Here is a 19,227-nt window from a genome sequence, read left to right as displayed (position 1 = left end):
GGGAAAATACTTTTATCGTAACTTTTCAGTCTGTCAAACAAATAATGATGTTTACTAAACTGTCAAATGAAATATTCACTTGGAAGGGTTGTTTTAAAGAGATGACACTTAGGAAAGTGTTTGGTATGCTGACTGGCATAGATTATTTCTGTTCTCTATCCCTCCCTCTTATGCTCTTTCTATTTTCGAAGAAGATCTCTAGGAACAGGATAAATATAATCTTCACTTAGGGCCAATGGTAAGTTTTCCTTCAAAAAACAAAACAAACAAAGAAACAAACAGTAAAAACAAAAATCCTGATGATAAAGCCCTAGAGATTGCTGTCAAGTGTTAGGCTCCAATTTTTCACGGAAAAATCAATTTGAGTTGAACCAGAATGGAGAAAACATTTCAGGAAATTGGGCTTTAACATCTAGAATACAAGTTTTCAAAGTGTCTCCAAAGTTCAGTACCCCTTCTGCCATATTAGATGGGCTTTTATTTCAGTAATGATAATGAAAGGGTGAATTTTACTCCTTTTCACTAGGAAGGTTTATGTGTTTAAGGCCAGTTTTGGAATTTTCCAGGTCTAGCAAAAATTTTACATGAAAATTGTAAGTAAAAATACTTTTTTTCCTTTGGTCTATTACCTGAAATAACTGCAGGTATGATCTATAGGATCTCTTGTTATATATGGAGTTAAAAGACAAGAGAATTGTTGGCAGGTTTTGGAAACAAATTCCATTTTCTAATCTCTAGTATCTTTTTCCAATATTGAAAGCACAGCTACCTAACATTTACAAATACCCTTCTGGCTTTGCTTTGCCAATTTCATCTTCAGTAATATTTGCTTTTCAGCATTGTCTGTATGTTCAGCCTCTGAGGACTGATGTCACTTGTTCAGTAATCTAACAATGATTTTCAACTTGATTTTTTCATAATGGAACATTATTAATCCTTGGGGTATTTAGTATAACACAATACACTGGATAATATGGAACATGATCTACTATTCCACTGGAATGCCAATATCATGCATCATTAATAAATGCACAGTTCCCATTAAGTGTGAGGCTTTTAATTAGCATACATATTTTTGTCATCATATATCAAATCTGTCTCATTTTCTCATCTTGTGTTACTTGGGCTGACTTTAAAAGCTGGCTTCTTATTGTAGCAGTATATATTAAAGCTTGAACTTTGCAAATCACTTCAAATGATTTTTGTATTGAAATGACAATTTGATTTTTTTCAAGCTTTCTAAGAGGATCAGTATGATTTATTTTATCTTAAAAATCACTGCTATGGCACATTTGCTACAAGACCTGCTGTTATCAAAACCTGTTTGGATTAAACAGGGTTTTGCAAAGCACACCCCATGGACTACCTGATCGGGGGGGGGGCTGTTAAAAATATAGGTTCTTGGATTCCATCCCAAAACTACTCTATCAAAATGGGAGTAGGGCTGAGAATTTTCCTCTTAACAATAGTCTAGGTAATTTTCATGTATTTCTAAAATTTTAGAATCACTGATTTGGTGCAGAGATAGTAAGAATGCTTCCATTTTTTTCTTTGCCTCTCCAAGAACCATTATCATCCTCTTAATCTGAATCCTTTCTAAGTTACCTAAGGCTGTCCTGTAGGCTAATTTAATGATCTTTAGGTTTTTCACTTAGAATACAGGCGATTGGTAATGAGAAAGTTCTACTCGTCATCTTGCCTTTTATCACCTATATGACATCGGGCAAGTCTTAATATTTCTAAGCTTTAGTTTAACCAAATGCAATGTAGTTGCAAGTAGAAAAGAAAGGATATTCAGATGAATTAATGCCTAAGATTTTTGTCTAAACCCAGAGTTCATGGATTCTATGAATTTCCCAGCTGCTGGAAGAAGAGTATCTAAGAGATAAAGACAGGAAGATAAGCTGGAAAAAAATCACTAGATTTGGAGAAGTAGAATGAGTATGGTTTTAGAATCAGGCAGACTAGGGTTTACATCATTACTGTGACATACTAACTAAATCACTGAGCAAATTACATCACCCTTTGTGATTTAGTTATTTATTAACATGGGGATAATGTATACCTCACAGAGTTCTTGTCATGAATAGAGGAGGTACTATGGCATGTACGTCAGTAGCCACCTGTCCTGGTGTTGCTCTGAGATATCCCTCCAAGGTCTCATGCACTCCGAGACAGAGCTTTGTGGAATGTGACTGGATTATGGGAACACTGAAGCTGACTTTCTGTTAGGAGATGTGGTTGGAGGTGGATCACTGGGGGCTTGGCCTGGAAGGGTATATCTACCTCCCTGACTCCTCCCTTAACTTTCTGCTTCTTAACTATCTTGATGCGAGCAGCTTTCCTCCTCCATATCTTTCTACCATGCCTTCCTGCCTTGGAGCTGGCTAACTATGGACTAAAAACATGAGCCAAAAGAAAGTTCTCCTTCAATTTGTGAGTGTTGTTTATTTTGTCCAAGCGAGGAGAAAGTAACTAACACAGTGCTAATAAGACAAGATGAAGAAGAGGAAGAGGAAGAAAGGAAGGAAGGGTGGAAACAATTGAGAATGAGACAAAAGGGTAGGTACATAATACCCTAGTAGATTTACATGAAAACAAATATTTGCTGGGGATGTATGATAGGTCAGATACTGTTTCATGCAGTAGAGATAGGAAGGACAGTCTTCTTTGGGGGAGCTTACACTGTGTAAGGCTATGAAGAAGAGGTATGTCTGTGGCAGACAATCATGCGTGAATATTTCAGGTAGTAATAATAGTTTTGAAGAAAATTAAAGCAAAGTAAGGGGGAAAAGAATGATGGAGAGGAGTTGCTATTTTACAGAGTGGTTAGCGGAAGCCTCTCTAATAACATATCAGTTGAACAGAGACTTGAAGGAAGTGTAAGAATCTTGCTGTTACTTGCTGAGGGGAGGTAGAAGATCCTGGAGAGGAGTCCACCAGAGTGTTGAAGAATCAAACAGGAGGCCAGAGTCCAAAATATGTAGGCAGAACAGAGTGAAAGAGAGGAAGAGAGGATAGTAGGAATAAAAGATGGCTTCAGAGAGATCATGGAGGCAGGAGGCACTAGATTAGATAGGGCCTCACGATAGGACGTGGGAAGACGATGGAAGAGCAGAGCAGTGACATGATCCAGTTTACAAAGGCTTGTTCCTTTTGTTATATTGACCACAGACTCAAGGGGTCAAGACAGCAACAGGACACCAGTTAGGAGGCTACTGCAATAATTCAGGCAGGTCGTGATGGTGGCAAGGCACAGGGATGTTAGCTGTCTGTGTAAGAGGTGAGAAGTGGTGGGATTATGGATGTATTTTTAAAGTGGAGCCAGTAATAACTGCTGATTGACTAGATGTATTATGGGATAGAGAACTCTGATGAGATTTTTAGCCAGAGCAATTAAAATAAAGAAGTTGAAATTTCTGAGATGGGAAACCCTATAGCAATAGCAGGTATTGGTAGGATAAAGTAGATGTATAAGTCAGTTGAGACAATAAGATGTATCAGTCAACTAGCATTGAGTCAGCACTTCCTGTGTGAGAAGCCCTATAACAGATGCTCTGAGATTTTGTGAGTAAAGTACTTTTGTTAGTATTATAAGAGAGCCAGGGAACACTGTCTTTAGTTTTAGTCAAGTGCTTGTAAAATCATTTCAAGAATAAGCTGCAATCTTCCTCATTCATGAGAAGTCCTCATTCAGAGTTAATATACATCACTTTTTAACCTTTCCAAATCCATATTCATTATCTCTGAGCTTCAGCTCTAACCAAATCAAATGAAAACTAGTACAAGTTGAGGGGATGCAACTTTGCTATTTGCTTACTCACAGTGATGCTTTACCATTGCACCAGTAACTGCCTTAATTGCTTTCTGGAAATAATCCTACCCCATCTGGTGGAATGCTTCTGAAGCATAATTGCTCCAGGAAAAAGAGCTTCTGTGCTTTACAGTAAGCACACTTCTGTCAGGAGCCTCACTGGTTGTTTTGTACTTCAGTTTGTGCTGTTTCCCAAAGAGCTGAATGGAACGCTATTGTGTCATTTAAATCTAAAGAAGGCATTTGCACTCTGATGATGTTATCTGAAGTCCTAATTTGTGCAACCATTGATCTGCTTTGAGCATAAAAGAAATCTCCTCTCAGATATGGAGGACTGAGTGCAGATTAATAGTCAGGGGAAAGGACCAAAAAGCACAGGAAGGGTAAACGTTTTTTCTTTTTCTCCACTTTAGGATGCTTTATCAGATTTTCTTTCTAAATTTATTTCTGCTCCAATGAAGAATATTCTTTTTGAGCTAAATCCAATTTGTATATAAAAAATACACACCCTTATTGATTTCACTCTAGTTTAAAATGGTATTTTTGCAGTGCAAAAAATCTAATCAATACAGTCTTATGAGTTGGACTGGTAATAGTAAACATACTAACAGATATTTCATTTCATGGGGCCAAAGCTCTGGAAATTGATACTACTGAAAAGGATTACTCATTCACCATTGGGTATAACTTTGTTTACCCAACCATGATATAGGTGTAAAGTAGAAATACAATTATGCTGTGGCTAACACACAAGGGGTTTCTGAATACTAGAACTTGCCTTTTCCATTCCCCCTAAGGCCCATAGATTTTACAAGCTGACAGATCAAATAAGGATATTGTGGGAAATCGTTTACAATAAATGGAAAAAAGCTTAATCTGATAGGGTAGAAAATTTGACACAGTCATTGATTAAATAGAAGTTTCTAAGATAAACTTTTTAAAATTAAGCTTTTAGAAGAGATAGATTTGCAGATCCTTGAAACAGCGCTGCTCTTTTCTCTCTTGCATGTATCTTAAGCATTTGTTTTTGAGCAAGACATGTCACAAGTTAAATTGTCAGACAATGTTTACCAGGGATTCACATTGCAGCCAACAAGCTTTTTAACATGCTTAATCAAAACTATGGCAATACCAAAAGAACCGTGTTTCATCATTTCTAGTGGACTTAGAGTGGTGAATTAATCAAAAGATATAACCTGGACTGGCTTTTGCCTCATATGCCTGTAACCCTTGGTTGCCCTCACTGGATTAAACTGTAGTGGAAGCCTACTGTGCGGGAGCACACAAAGGGTTGAGTCTGGGAGAAATAATTCAGCTAGAGTCCAGAAAAAAAAGCAACATTATCCCTAAGGATTATAACCCTTGAATATAAGACTTATTCCTAAAGTCAAGGAAGCATGAAGGTAAGGAAAATGTATGGCTATTGCTGTAAATATATATTCACTGTAGGAGGTAGATATTAAAAATTCAAATACAGATTTCACCCTGTAATCAGTCAAGGGCAGTGTAGGCAATAAAGATGATACCAGCAAGTACCATGTTGTGATTACTGTGGGTGATCAGATGATAAACAATATTTTCTTAATCAATGTATAAGGGAGCCTTTCCCATGCTAGTTCCCAATGTTCTCTACTTCACTAGCCCAATTTAACATAGGAACCAAATTGCTAGACAGAGAGAAAAAGAGAGATTTTCACTGTGATAGTTGGAAAACAGAGGTCCAGAATAATTTGTCCAAAATTATACAATGTTTTTGTTGTTTTATTTTAAAGCCCTTCAGAAAGCTGACAAAATATAAACTCAAGATATCATAAGACTCTGTTTATACTGCAATAATGGGAAATGAACAGGGAAAAGATTGTCTTCCATGCAGTACAAATTTATACAGTTTAGAAAGTGGGTATTCACCCTTCCTTTACTTCTGCACATACAATGTCATTAAAAGAGGAAAATGAATTGCAAATATCCAAATTTCACTGCCTTTAGAATCTATATTACAATGCATAAGTATCACAATATGAAAAGCTATGAATTCTACTTTAATGTTCTGGTCTTTAATAAGTTTTATAAAGTTCATTATCATCTAGACTCTTTGATTAAAATAAGTACTGTATCCCTACTAAGTGTATTTAACTAAATTTTAACAGGAAATATTTCCTGATAGATCTTTGTTCAGCAAAATGAATCAGCCCAATTTTGGTATAAAAGTAGCAAGAATATGGGCTGGTACGTCCTTTGTGACAAATCTTTTCTGATCAGAAGGCACTCATGTAATTGAGAGAGAAATTTTAAGAATCTGGTTTTTGTTGTCTTCTTCCTAGATATGTCGAGGGTTACATATGTTTGCAAATATTTATAGTGGTTACAGTTGTAAAAATAATATAATTGAATTATTACTCTTTAATATGTAATATAATTTTATGTCCCAAACATTCTTGGAAGCATGCAGATTTTTTATTTCTCCCTGCTGGAAGAGGAAAACGGTCTCAAAAAAGTGTTACCTAACTGAAGTCACAGAGCTAATCAGTCACAGAGCTGGAACTAGGCTTAGGACTCCTCAGTTTCAGACTCTTTCCAATGTTCTGGTTTGTGCCTAGATGCCCCTCAAAGCATCATGTAGTTGTATGCTTTTTCTGAGGTGCTAAATGTACAATTTGTGATGCTGGGATTAAAGGTGTGTGATTACTAAACCATATGAGTGATTGGTTTGGAACTGCCCTAATCCCAGTAGTTTGAATAAGATAAAAGGGACAAGAAGACACTCTTAAGGTCCCTTCTTGCTTTTGCTACCATGTGGGTGCTATGAACTGTTTCTCCTCTCTGATGCCCCTCCCTCATGTCACACGTTGTCTTAGGACCTGCTGATTATGGACTGAAACCTCTACAAACTGTGAGCTAAATAAACCTTTCCTCTTTTAACTTTGGGTGTCGGGTATTTTGTCTCAGCAATGAGTAACTAAGACAGAAATTTGGTAACCGAAGCGGGGTTGTTGCTCTGACATTACCTGGCCATGTGTCTCAAGAGCCTTTGGAACTGGTTTGTGGGAAGGGGAAGAGTAAGGAAAGATTCAGAGATGTCGGCTGAAAAAGTAGAGCTGGAATGTCTTAGGCTGTTCTGTATAGGAGATTCTGGTCAGAGCTCAGGAGACCAGAAAGCCAGTAAAGACCAGGCTGGGAAAGTTTCTGCTGGGGAGAAGAACTGCACCGGCTGTTGGACTCCAGATGACGTGTGTTATGGCTTGGCAGAAAGTTTGTCTGCATTTTTCTTGTGTCCAGAGACTTTGCCTGAGACTGATATTATGGAGGTGGACTAATTAATCTTGGAGAAGAAATTTCAAGGCAGTCAAATACTGAGGTGGTGGCATGGCTATTGTTGTGGGGTATATAGCCAAATTTATGTTGAGAGTGAAGAGCAAAGACCCCAGCTGAATGATTCAAAGTTGTGAGTTTGACTAGAAAGGAAGCTCCAGTAAAGCTGGGGACTGCAAAGATAGAGCAGAGGAGATCTTGATTGCTGAGAAGGAACAGAATAGAAAAGATGAGGGCATCTGAAAAAGCACCAGGACTTTACCTTTCACAGTCTCATAATTGCAAAAGCGAAAGAATTTGCTTTGAGAAGGGAGCCCCAGAGTACATGTTCCAGATTGGCTGTGGCCACACCATGTTGCAGAATGGCAGCAGCCTAGAGAATTTGTTCCTTAGAATTGGATTCAGAATGCTCAGCAATTCAGGCACTTGACCCCTACAGCCGAGACAGAAGGAAGCCTGGCTAGTGCTCCAGCTAACAGCAGCAGACCTTAGCAACATCCACGTGGGTCTGGTTTTAGGTGCATGCCGAATGGAAGAGTTGTGGGGTGAGGAAGGCTTCGACCCAGATTTCAGAAGAAGGCTTGCGGGGGGCAGGCAGTGTACCCCTGAGAGGGCAATGTGTGAAGCTGTGAGTGCAAAGCTGAAGGTGCAATGGAGACCCCAGAAGATTGGAGAAGCCAGGAGCATGTATCATCTGAGGAAAACTGCAAAGAGGGATCAGAGCTGGCCCAAGAAAGAAGCCATGAGAGACAAGGGTGGAGCCACCCAAGCTGTTTGGAGTTCACAACTTGCCATAGATTGCCAGGGATGCTGGAAATGGAACCGTGGGATTGAATGTTTGCCCTGCTGGAGTTTGGACTTGCTTTGGTCCCATTCCTTTGTATCCCCCTATTTGTAACTTTTGGAATGGAAATGTCTATCTGGTGCCATTGAAGGTTGGAAGTTTTAAACTTTCCTTTTATTTGTACAGGGGCTTGCAGCTAAGAGTTTGCCTTAAATCTCAGAGAAGACCTTGGACTTGGACTTGGAATACTCCTAAAGGCATTCCTGGAAGAAAGTATTATCCTGATACCAAAACCAGAGAAGGACTCAACCATAAAAGAGAATTACAGGCCAATATCGCTAATGAATATAACACAAAAATCCTCAAAAAGATACTGGCAAACAGAACGCAGCAAATCAGCCAGAAGATTATACACTATGAACAAATAGGATTAATCCCAGGCATGTAGGGATGGTTCAGCATACACAAATCAATAACTGTAATGCATCATATCAACAGAGCCAAGGGCAGAAATCACATGATCTTCTCAATAGACACAGAAAAAGCATTTGACAAAGTCCAACATCCATTCATGATAAAAACCCTACAGAAAATGGGACTAGATGGTCTTTATCTCAGTCTGATAAAAGCCATCTATGACAAACATCATGCTAAATGGTTGAAAACTGAAAGCTTTCACTCTAAAATCAGGAACAAGACAAAGATGTCCATTATCACCACTACTATTCAATATAGTTTTGCAAACATTAGCCAGAGCAATTACACAAGAGAAAGAAATAAAAGGAATAAAGATAGGAAAGGAAGAAATGAAACTATTATTATTTTCAGATGATATGAAACTCTATATAGAATACCTCAAAAACTTCACTGAGAATTCTTGATTTAATAATCGAATTCAGTTGTGTAGCTGGATACAAAGTCAACATTCAAAAATCCATAGCATTCCTGTACACAAACAACAAACTCACTGAAAAAGAAATTAGGTAAAGCACACCTTTTATAATAGCATTGAAAAAAATAAATACTTATGAATCAATCTAACAAAGGAAGTAAAAAATCTTTACATAGAAAACTACAGTAGCCTGATAAAGGAGATTGAAGAGGATATCAGGAAATGGAAAGACATCCCTTGCTCATGTGTAGGAAGAACTAACATAGTAAAAATGGCCATATCCCCCAAATTGTTATGCAGATTGGATGCAATTCCAATCAAAATACCAATAGTGTACTTCACAGAACTGGAGAAAAAATTTCTAAAACTCATTTCTAACCAGAAGAGGTCCAGAATAGCAAAAACAATTCTGCACAACAAAGGCAAGGCAGGGGGTATCACAATCCCTGACTTGAAATTATACTCCTGAGCTACTGTGATAAAAACAGCATGGTACTGGCATAAAGCAGACCTGCGGATCAGTGGAACAGATTAGAAGATTCAGAAGCAACTCCAAACACTCAGCCATTTTATCTTTGACAAAGGGCCCAAACACCTTAACTGGAAGAAAGACAGCCTCTTTAATAAATGGTGCTGGAAAAAATGGCTTTCAACATGTGGAAGACTAAAACTAAACTCATGTCTCTCACCATCCACTAAATTAAAATCAAAACAGACTAAAGATCTAAATATTAAAACAGAAACTCTAAATCTGCTGGAAGAGAAAATAAATAGAATTCTTGAAGACATAGGTATAGCCAAAGACTTTATGAACAAAACCCCGATTACATGGGAAATATTACAAGGAATCAACAACTGGGACCTCATCTTATTAAAAAGCTTTTGCAAAGCAAAAGAAATCAGCAACAGAGTGGAGAGACAACCAATAGTGTGGGAAAACTTTTCCCATCTGTTCCTCAGACAAAAGACTGGTATCTAGAATATATAAAGGACTGAAAAATATCAAAATACTAAATATAAAGACTCAATCAAAAAATGGGAACCTGAGATGAATACACACTTCTCAGATGAAGAAGTATAAATGGCAAATAAATATATGAAAGAAAATTCAACATCACAGGTCATTTGAGAGATGCAAAGTAACACAATGCTGAGATTCCATCTCACTCCAAACAGAATGGCTATTACTAAAAATATCAAGCAATAACAAATTTCTGCTGGGCTGTGGGAAAAAAAAGAACCCTTCTCCACTGTTGGTGGGATTGCAGACTGGTGCAACCACTGTGGAAATCAGTGTGGAGATTCCTCAAAAACCTAGTACTAGAGTTTCCATTTGACCCAGCTATCCCCCTTCTCAGTATCTTCTGGAAAGAATTAAAAACATCATACCACAATGATATATACACACACATGTTCATAGCAGGACCGTTTGTAGTACCTAAATCTTGGAAACAACCCAAATCAACTGATGAATGGATAAAGTTTTTTTTTTAATAAACTGAAGTACTATTCAGCCATAAAGAAGGATAAACTGGAGACATTTATAGCTAAATGAATACACTTAGAGATCATACTCTTGAGTAAAATAAATTGGACATGTGTAAATATCCCATTGTTTTCTGGTATGAGAAACAATGTGTAAAAAAAGGACCAAAAAGTATAATAGATAATGTCAAATAGGAAGAAAAGGTTCAAATGGGAAGTTGCACTAGGTAGTTGGGAGGAGGAAAGGAAGAAAAGGGAAAGGAAAAAAAGAGAAAAGAAAAATATTTGATTTCATAAAGTATTTAAAATAAATATATTATTAAAAGAAAATGAAATGGAGACCTGAAGATTATTACATTAGCAAAATAAGCCAAACTCAAAAGATAAAAGACTCATGCTTTTTCACATATGTGATATCCAGGGGAGAAGAAAAGACAACATGAAAGTAGAAGACTTAGAGAATAGCAAAGGAATATGGGGGTGGGAGAGAGGACAGCGAGAGTAGTCAAAGTATGAATATGATCACAGTATGTTACATGCATATAAAATATGCCCAAATGAAATTCATTATTCTGTATAACTAATATGCACTAGTAGAAAAGGAGAAAATTATTTGAAAATATTTAATAAACTAATAAAATTAAAACCAAACAAAACCAGAAACAAATAAAATCTGACTCAGAATGGCATTATATAAAATAAATATAAAGTAATGACTATATTCAACTTTGCTTCTTTGGAAGCTCCTAAGGCATGTCAGGATTTAGTGCACACAGATGAAAATCAATTGCCCCACATATAAATAGAAAGCAGGCATATGAAATAAGTACCTTTATACTAAAGATAAGAAGACCAACAATCTCTTTCAGGGTCAGGAGATAAAAGAAAAGCTAAAATGGGAACATATCACAGAATGATCCATTCTTTGTCTCTCATTCTACTCACTAGACTTTGTTTCTCCTACTGTGATACATAAAAATCCTCAAGAATATTGTGACTTTTCACCTTACAATGTATTAGGTGCACATAATGTTGCCCATAATGAATGCTAAGTCTCAAATGCACAGCATGGTTTAAAAACTAGTTTCTAAAGGAGGTACACAACTTTAGATTCATTTTGAACTCCATAGCTGTCTCTTACCGCTAAGCAACTTGACTTGCGTGCAAGAGTAAATGTTTTAATATAATATGCCTGTAAGTTTTCAGCCTTGCTGAATTTTAAAATATGATTTGTTCAAAAAACAAAAATTCTTTTATTGGATTATGGCTAAAAGGAAATTTATTCTTTTGAATATGTCAAAGACTATTCAGTGTCACTTGTTTTTATAAAGAACATTTTCAATCAAGACAGAAAAGAAAATGAAAAAATGGAAACAGAGTCTGTAAATAGGGAAGGATGGAGGGGTTGAAGGGAGGGCTGGGGAAGGGGGAAAAATAAGAACCAAGAGAGACTATGTAAAGGGGAAAATTTCCAATGATGAATGTCATTATATTGTATACCTAAAATGTGCCAATAAAATAAAATTTAAAAATGATAGAAAAATCAAATTGTATGTGTTTTTCAGGGATGATTGTTTAGGCATAGAATAAAAATGATTAGAACAGGAATCTCATGGTAGGTTTTTGTGTGTGAGTATGCTTGGGAATATCAAGATCACCTGGATGAGAGCTTTTCAAATTATATACACTCAACCTCCTGTTCTGAAAATCACCTCAATTTGAGAATCTATAAAGTACTGCAAAAAAATCAACTTTACTGATAGGAGGAGCTTGTCATATCCCTTAGGTGGTGTGGGTGGAATGAAAAGGTTAAAATAGACTAGGTTAGATAATATTCTGTATAGTAAACATCTGTGACAACATTTTCCCTAGGAATTAAACCAATAATTCTTCTTCCTGCAGTGTCACCCAATGTGACTCTGATGATAAAAGGGATGCTAATATTTTTTACCTGAGAAAAATTTCTCATGAGAGAACATATTTCTTGTTGCACTATGTGTTTGAAATAACACCTTATCATATAACTATACACTGAATAAGAATATTTTTGTTCAAGGCCTGTAGGTTGTGGAGATGAGGGGAGAGGAGGACCCATTAACTTAAATGCCCCTCCTGCCTTTCCTTCTATCATTTCTCCCATCCATCCACCTACCCACTTATCGACCTATTTATCAAAATATCCATGCATCCATGCATCCGTGCATTCACACATCTTTACATCCATCCATCCATCCACCTACCTATCTACTTAGCATCATTTATCTACTGAAATATTCCCACATCACTTTCATGTTTACATATGAATGCAAAGACTTAATGTATAATACATATGCAGTTCATCATCCTGGAAAGAAAATAAAATCCACATTTTATCCTACTGACTAAATGTTACCTGTCCTTGCCTTCCATGATCCGTACTAAGTGAAGAAGGCCCTAGCTCAAAGTTTCCTTTTTGGAGTTGAATGAAAGGTACTCTTTGAAATAATGTTACTATAGAAAGATGCTGCCTACTGAGATGATCAACAACTGACATTTATATAGAACTTTACCCTTTGCAAAGCACTTTTTGATCTGTTATCATAATGACTCAAGTCATGTATATCACCCTAAAGTTTTCCTGCTTCCAAGGCCAGAGGCATTATGAGGAAAAAATAAAAACGACAAGGAGAAAATATAACTTGAAGAAATCCAGGGAAGGGTCTTTTGCTGATCTGAGTGCGCTTAGTTTTAATGTATATGTAAGCCAAACTTATTCTGGAAATAAAGCAAAGGAAGAACAGAATTGTTCCTCAGGCTGTTTTGCATAGACAAACCATTAAAAAAAATCAACAAACGATTAAAAATGTCCTTGAGAATTTAGAAAGAGTCCAGATACTGGGAAATGGGAGATACAGATACAATATGAGCCAGGTGGTCATAAAGTATTGCATTCTTCATATTGTTCTTATAACTTTAAATCTGTCTATCTCATGCTCTATTTCCTTTCTTTCACTAACTGATAATATCTTACTTGATAATATCATCAGAAACTTTTCCACAATGCTTTTTTCCCTATGGGTCTAGGTGGCTGAATCTTAGCCTAAAGACAGTGAAAAATCTAAGACAGTGTATTATTTCTAATGCTAGCCCTGCCAGCTAAGCAACTAGGGATTCCCTTTTATCCATTTCATTTTATTTTTTTCCTAAGTTCTTTTATTGGTACATTTAATGTATACAATTCATTTACATTTATCATTGGGTGTTTGTACCTGTACATGATGCATCTTGGTTCTTATTTTTTTCCCCATTACCTGTGTGCCCTTCACCCCCTCCACCCTTCGCTATTTACACAGACATCATTTCCATTTCTTTTTCTTTTCTCATAGTTTTTCCTTTCCCTCCTTCCTTTTCCCCTTCCCCTCCCTTCACCCCTTTGTCTTTGGACCTTTCTTCCTATTTCAAATTATCAATTATTCATTTTAATCGTTTTAACCCTTGTTTACACTATCAGTTTCTCACACTAGAGGAACTATTCGGTATTTACACGTGTGTCCTATTTATTTCATTTAAGAGTATGGCCTCAATATGCATCCATTTAGCTATAAATGACTCTAGTTTTTCATTCTTTATGGCTGAGTAGTACTCCATTTTATAAAAAAATCCCACATCTTCTTTATCCAGTTTCCAATTGATGGGCACTTGGGCTGCTTCCAAGCTTTAGCTATTACAAACTGTGCTGCTATGAACATGGGTGCAAATATATCACTGTGGTATGATTCTTTAAATTCTTTTGGGAAGATCCCCAGCAGGGGAATAGCTGGGTCAAATGGGACCTCTAGCCCTAGTTCTTTGAGGTATCTCCATACTGATTTCCACAGTGGTCGCACCAGTCTACACTCTCACCAGCAATGGAGAAGGGTTCCTTTCTCTCCCCACCCCTGCCAGCATTTGTTATTGGTTGATTTCTTGATACCAGCCATTCTTTCTGGGGTGAGGTGGAATCTCAGTGTAGTTTGCATCTGCATCTCTGGAATGACCAGTGATGTTGAACATTTTCAACATTTGTAAATCAATAAATGTAATACACTATATAAACCTTTTATCCATTTTAAATGGTCCCATCTGGCCTGCCCGCAGCCACCCTCTTCTCTTGCAGTAGGCAGTTCACAGGGCAACAGTGTATACTACCTGGAGTTTTTCCCTTGATTCCCAGTTAGACCCCTTCCCTGGGTATCAGGGTGCTCAAATTCCCTCTCTCTCTAGCTCTGAGATGACTTCCAGGGCCGATATGGGACTCTTTGGTGTGGACTGTGCTGTCAATGTATAGCATGCATTGCATAGGCTTGAGGAATGCCCAAAAGGTGTTTTCTAGATCTGGAGCATGGTAGAAGGATAGGATTTGTCCAGTGTGGCTAAGTTCATGTGTATGAAGCTTCTCAGAGTGTGAAGCAAAGTCAGGTCTGGGAGGAGAAGGTTGTCATGACACAGGCAAAAGGTCTTCATTTGTATCCTTGGTCCAGGCACTATAAATGCTAGGGATAGCCCTTAGTGCCCCTTTTATGTTTATAAAGAATGCAGATTTATATAAAATTCTTTCCTGACAACCCACTGTGTGGAATTTCAGAGTAACCTAGAAAATTAGGCATGACATACAACACTACACCCAAAAAGTATCTAGCTTCCAAGAATCTCCATGTTAAGCTTGCTTATCCATTAAAACAGCATCTCAATTTTCTGCTTCTGTGTCATGCATATGAAACAAGACTAAATGGAAAAGGGGTAGCTGCCCATGGGTTGACATACGGGAAACAGACTGCATTTACTTAAACAACATGGGAAGTTACCCAGATAGCATTTTAGAAATACCAAAAAAGTAACTAAAAGGCAGAACCAAGAATAGAGACGAGGGGAAATTGTTCATGCTTCAAACTGGAGGAGACTTGTTTGAAAGTGTAAGTACAGAAGGGGTATAAATGTCATAATTAAAGAAGTTGAAAGGAAAGAAGCAAGAATTGAGGTATGAGATGGCTGAAGCCAAACACTTCAGAATCTAAATCTATAAAATCTGAGCAGAGTGGGTAATTTGTGTGCCTTGGCTTGCTTAGTGCATTAGGCCAAATGCTCCAGTCTGGGAAGTTATGATAAAAGCATTTTCAAGAGCAAAACAGGGTCTCTTTGCTAGGAACAGGCCCAAGATTTAATATCAGGCTAGTAGCTATAAACTACCTAATGTTATGCCTAGGAGCCATCTTCTCAGTAGCAATATTAATTTGTTTTTTCCACAAAAGAAAAAGGAAAGAAATGCATCTTGATAATACAGATTTATGCTTATTTTTTTAAAAATGTGTAGCTTTAGGTATAGAAGGAAAGGCAAAAGCTGCCAAGTAAATGTTGGTTGTGGTAGCACTTCATGCATGGATCAGAGGTGTTTTGCATAAAAAAGGTCTTGACTTTAAACCCTTAATTGAAAGGCTGTTAAGATTCAGACTCACTTATTGATACTCAAGCATGGTTCTCAATTATTAAACAGCCTATATAGGAGAACTGTACTAACTTAAGACAGTATTTATTCTGGACTCTTCATGATTGGGTGAATTTCAGTAAACTACTTGTCCTCTATGTACCTTGATTTCCTTATCTGTCAAATGGTAATATCATCTGCTCACAGAGTTGTTATGAGTATAATATGGAATAATTGGTGGAAAACAGTTTTGAAAAGTGGAATGCCATGTGAAGTAAAGTAACAACTATCTCTAGCCAAAAACTATTTTCAAAAACTAACAATTTCTAGGAAGTAAAGTGAGGAAAGAATGATAACACATGAATTACTTAAATGTTTTTCCTTCTCTTTCTTTCTTTTTATTTTGCTCACTTTCTAGTAGTGGCATGTTTACTGCTATCTCAGCTACTTGACAATTTTTGGATATAGATTAATGTCTATAAAGTTTGGATTAATTCTGAAGGGAAAGGATATGTATTGAGCACCTACTGGAGCTTTATAATAAGTATTTTTATATCTATGGCATTCCGCTCCCAAAGTTAGTATCATTATGTTCCTTTAGGGAGAGGACACAAATATTCTTTGCAGTGATTAGGTGCCAACATCAGACCTGAAAAATCTTTAGTAGGTCATAAAAACAAACTGTTTCAGTGGAAATTACCTAAAATGTTTTTAATGCTTGTTACCATGATAAGGAAAGAATTAAATAACTGTCTTAGCTGTGAGTTGCCAGAACCTGGCCACGTCCAAGTGTTGTTAGCATGGCACCACTAGCTCAGTCATTCTATTGGCCATCTCAGTGGTTATACTGACTACACATCTATTCTGGCTGATTGAAAAACAACTGGCTATTAATATAATCCAAATCCCAAAATTAACCTTGAAATGGTCAATTTAAGGCTATGTCTGGACTTCTTCTATGAAGAAGGTGCTGAGCATCTGTTTTCTGTTTCCAGATAAAAGTCAATGACCTTAAGTTTAAATATATGAAAGACTAAGTAGCTGTAAAAGGAAGAGAGGAGGCAGTGCTCTTAATATGTTGTCCTTGTTTCACCTACATTACAATCATCTAGGCACCTTGTTCAACATGGTCATACTTGATCCTCAATCCAGCCTCCCTATATTAGAATCTTGGGGTGAGGAGAGATGTATAAATCTGTATGTATAATAAAAATTTTGGTTATTTCTGAAGCACATTCAAATTTGAGAAACACTACTGCAGAATCTGTCTCCTTTTAGAACTTTAAGAAGCCTATTTAACAACTGTATGAATGCTTATTGTTTGTAAGAATGCTATCATGGAAATAGAGCACACGGTCTCTATATTATGGGCCACCTAGAGGATAAATTTTATGAAGGCAGAAAATGAGTTTGGAGTTTTTCACCACTGCATACAATGCCTGGCACATAATGATGGATCAGTGGACGACCTTACATAGGATAATTGACTTCATATGTATATACACTAAGATGTACCAGAATTCAAAGAAGAAAAAAAAAAAACTACCTGTCCAAGATGTTTCTACCTGAAGGAAACTCTAGAAGGTGATATGTTGGTGTCCTCCCTCTTTTTGTTTCTTGTGCTAAGCACAGAAAACCATCAAGAAGGGTAAATATTTTTTGTAGAGATGAAGCCAGAGAGATTCCCCAAAACATAAAGTTTTACTGTTATGATCTTTAAGCTATTCTTATAAGTTTTAGATTTCTCATTGGAGGTACTAGTTTCAAGTGCTGTTACTAATGAGGTGGTTAATTATGTTTCTTTTATTAAGTAAAAATTAAGGTGCTTGGTACCTTGTTGTATATTCCAAGAGTTGGCCATGAATAGATATAACTAATTTGGAATTACAAACGTAGCTTAAGACAAAAGGATACTGATGGATTTCTAATTATCCCTTCCTAATTTTCATAGCTAACTAGATTGGACAGAGGCAAGTATGAGGAAAATGATAAGATGTGCAATAAAGGTAGAGTTTCCAGTGGTTTATTTTTAAAGTAACTGGAGCTGAAGCAAAAGGGAACTGAGAATTGACTAGCTGTAACATAGCGAGGAAAGGGGGCAGGGAATAGGTAATATTTCTGACCCTGCTGCCAGTAATATCAAGCAGCAAACGATCAAGGAAAGGTTGGCAGGCTAGCCTCTGACTTGTAGGTTGCCTCATTGTAACTTTAATACCATTGACATATCCTATCTCTCAAATCAATGAATGACTGCATTAGGCTCTTCTGGTCAGTTTGGACTAATTCCAAAAACCTAAGGGTTTCCATCCTGCTGCCTTATGATTTTTTTACTCTAAATTCTGCTGGGATTTGAATTAAGCTTTTCTTCCTGTTATGATGATAGTATTTCTTTTTTTCCCCCTCAGAAAGAAAACTAGTTCACCAGTTAGCTTTTCCCCCTGAGTTCTCTTAGATTTTATGAGAAATACTAAGATTCCTAGACAAAAGAGTTTATAATTCATTGGAAGAGGCACGAGGCTGTTAATGAAATGAGCTAATTCAATACTTAAGGGAAGAAGATACCTGGAATCCTTTCACATCCCTAAGGATCCTTAATAACCCCCCTCCCCTCTTTGTGTCATCACAGGAAAGTAAAATCTTAAGTAAAACTATGCCCACAAAGAACTATGAAATCTCAGTATTTCTAACTCAGCAGCATCCAAAATTCTTTATTGGATGGAGCTAGTCCCATTGTGGAAAATTATGTGATTTTTCCCCATCCTACCATTCATTCTGCTCACTTATGCTGAGAGATACTGTCATGTTGTTTGGGCTAGGATAAAGCTTTTTGGAATATAGTGAATTATCTACCCTATCTTTACTGATTATCACACTCCAAATTCTTAGGCACACTTGGACTGCTCCTTAGATTTTCTGTCCTATTTCACTATCCATGTTTTCAGGGATCAATACCAACTTGTTTCATTTACTTAAACTTTGTAACACATTTTGACAACAGCAGATCAAGCCCTCATTCATTACTCAGAGTTTTACATTTTTCTTCACAGTTCTGCACATGATGTATTACTATCCCTAAGTATTTTACTGTTTTGCTTATTTAAGTATGTTTTTCTCCATTATATTTTCTGTCTCCCTCTGCAGCCCTGGGGCCACAACCTTTTCCAGCTTTGGCATAATCCTTTTTCCTTGTCAAATGCCAGAAGCATCTGTTTTAATAAGTTATTTCCATTTATATGCACTGTATTATACATCTTCTTTCTAGTTTTTCTTTATGCTTGTCTTTAGTGATATGCCATCATAAGTAATTAAAATACATCTATATTATAAAAATTTCCTTTTCTCTGTGGATGAAATAATAATGAAACAAGATGTCAATCATAGTTACAGTGCCTTCTCAAGTAGGTAACCACTCTGACAAACCACTCTGCCCACTCTTTCTGGACATCTTTCTATATATTTACATTTATGCACATACATAGAGATACATAGTCATTTTGTGGATA

General features: G+C 36.8%; 1 protein-coding gene across 5 annotated transcripts in view; it reads right to left on the bottom strand.

Annotated features, from left to right (window-relative positions):
- Tenm1 (teneurin transmembrane protein 1) overlaps nucleotides 1-19,227 on the bottom strand; it is an 837,569-nt gene that overhangs the window by 221,429 nt on the left and 596,913 nt on the right. The gene's annotated exons all lie outside the window — the stretch shown is intronic.

Source organism: Heterocephalus glaber, unplaced genomic scaffold (assembly GCF_053883595.1).
Source record: "Heterocephalus glaber isolate CG9 unplaced genomic scaffold, H.glaber_assembly_v1.0 deba00001729, whole genome shotgun sequence".
NCBI classification, from domain to species: Eukaryota; Metazoa; Chordata; class Mammalia; order Rodentia; family Bathyergidae; genus Heterocephalus; species Heterocephalus glaber.
The sequence above is the reverse complement of the archived record's forward strand: the minus strand, read 5'-3'. Positions and strand labels throughout refer to the sequence as shown.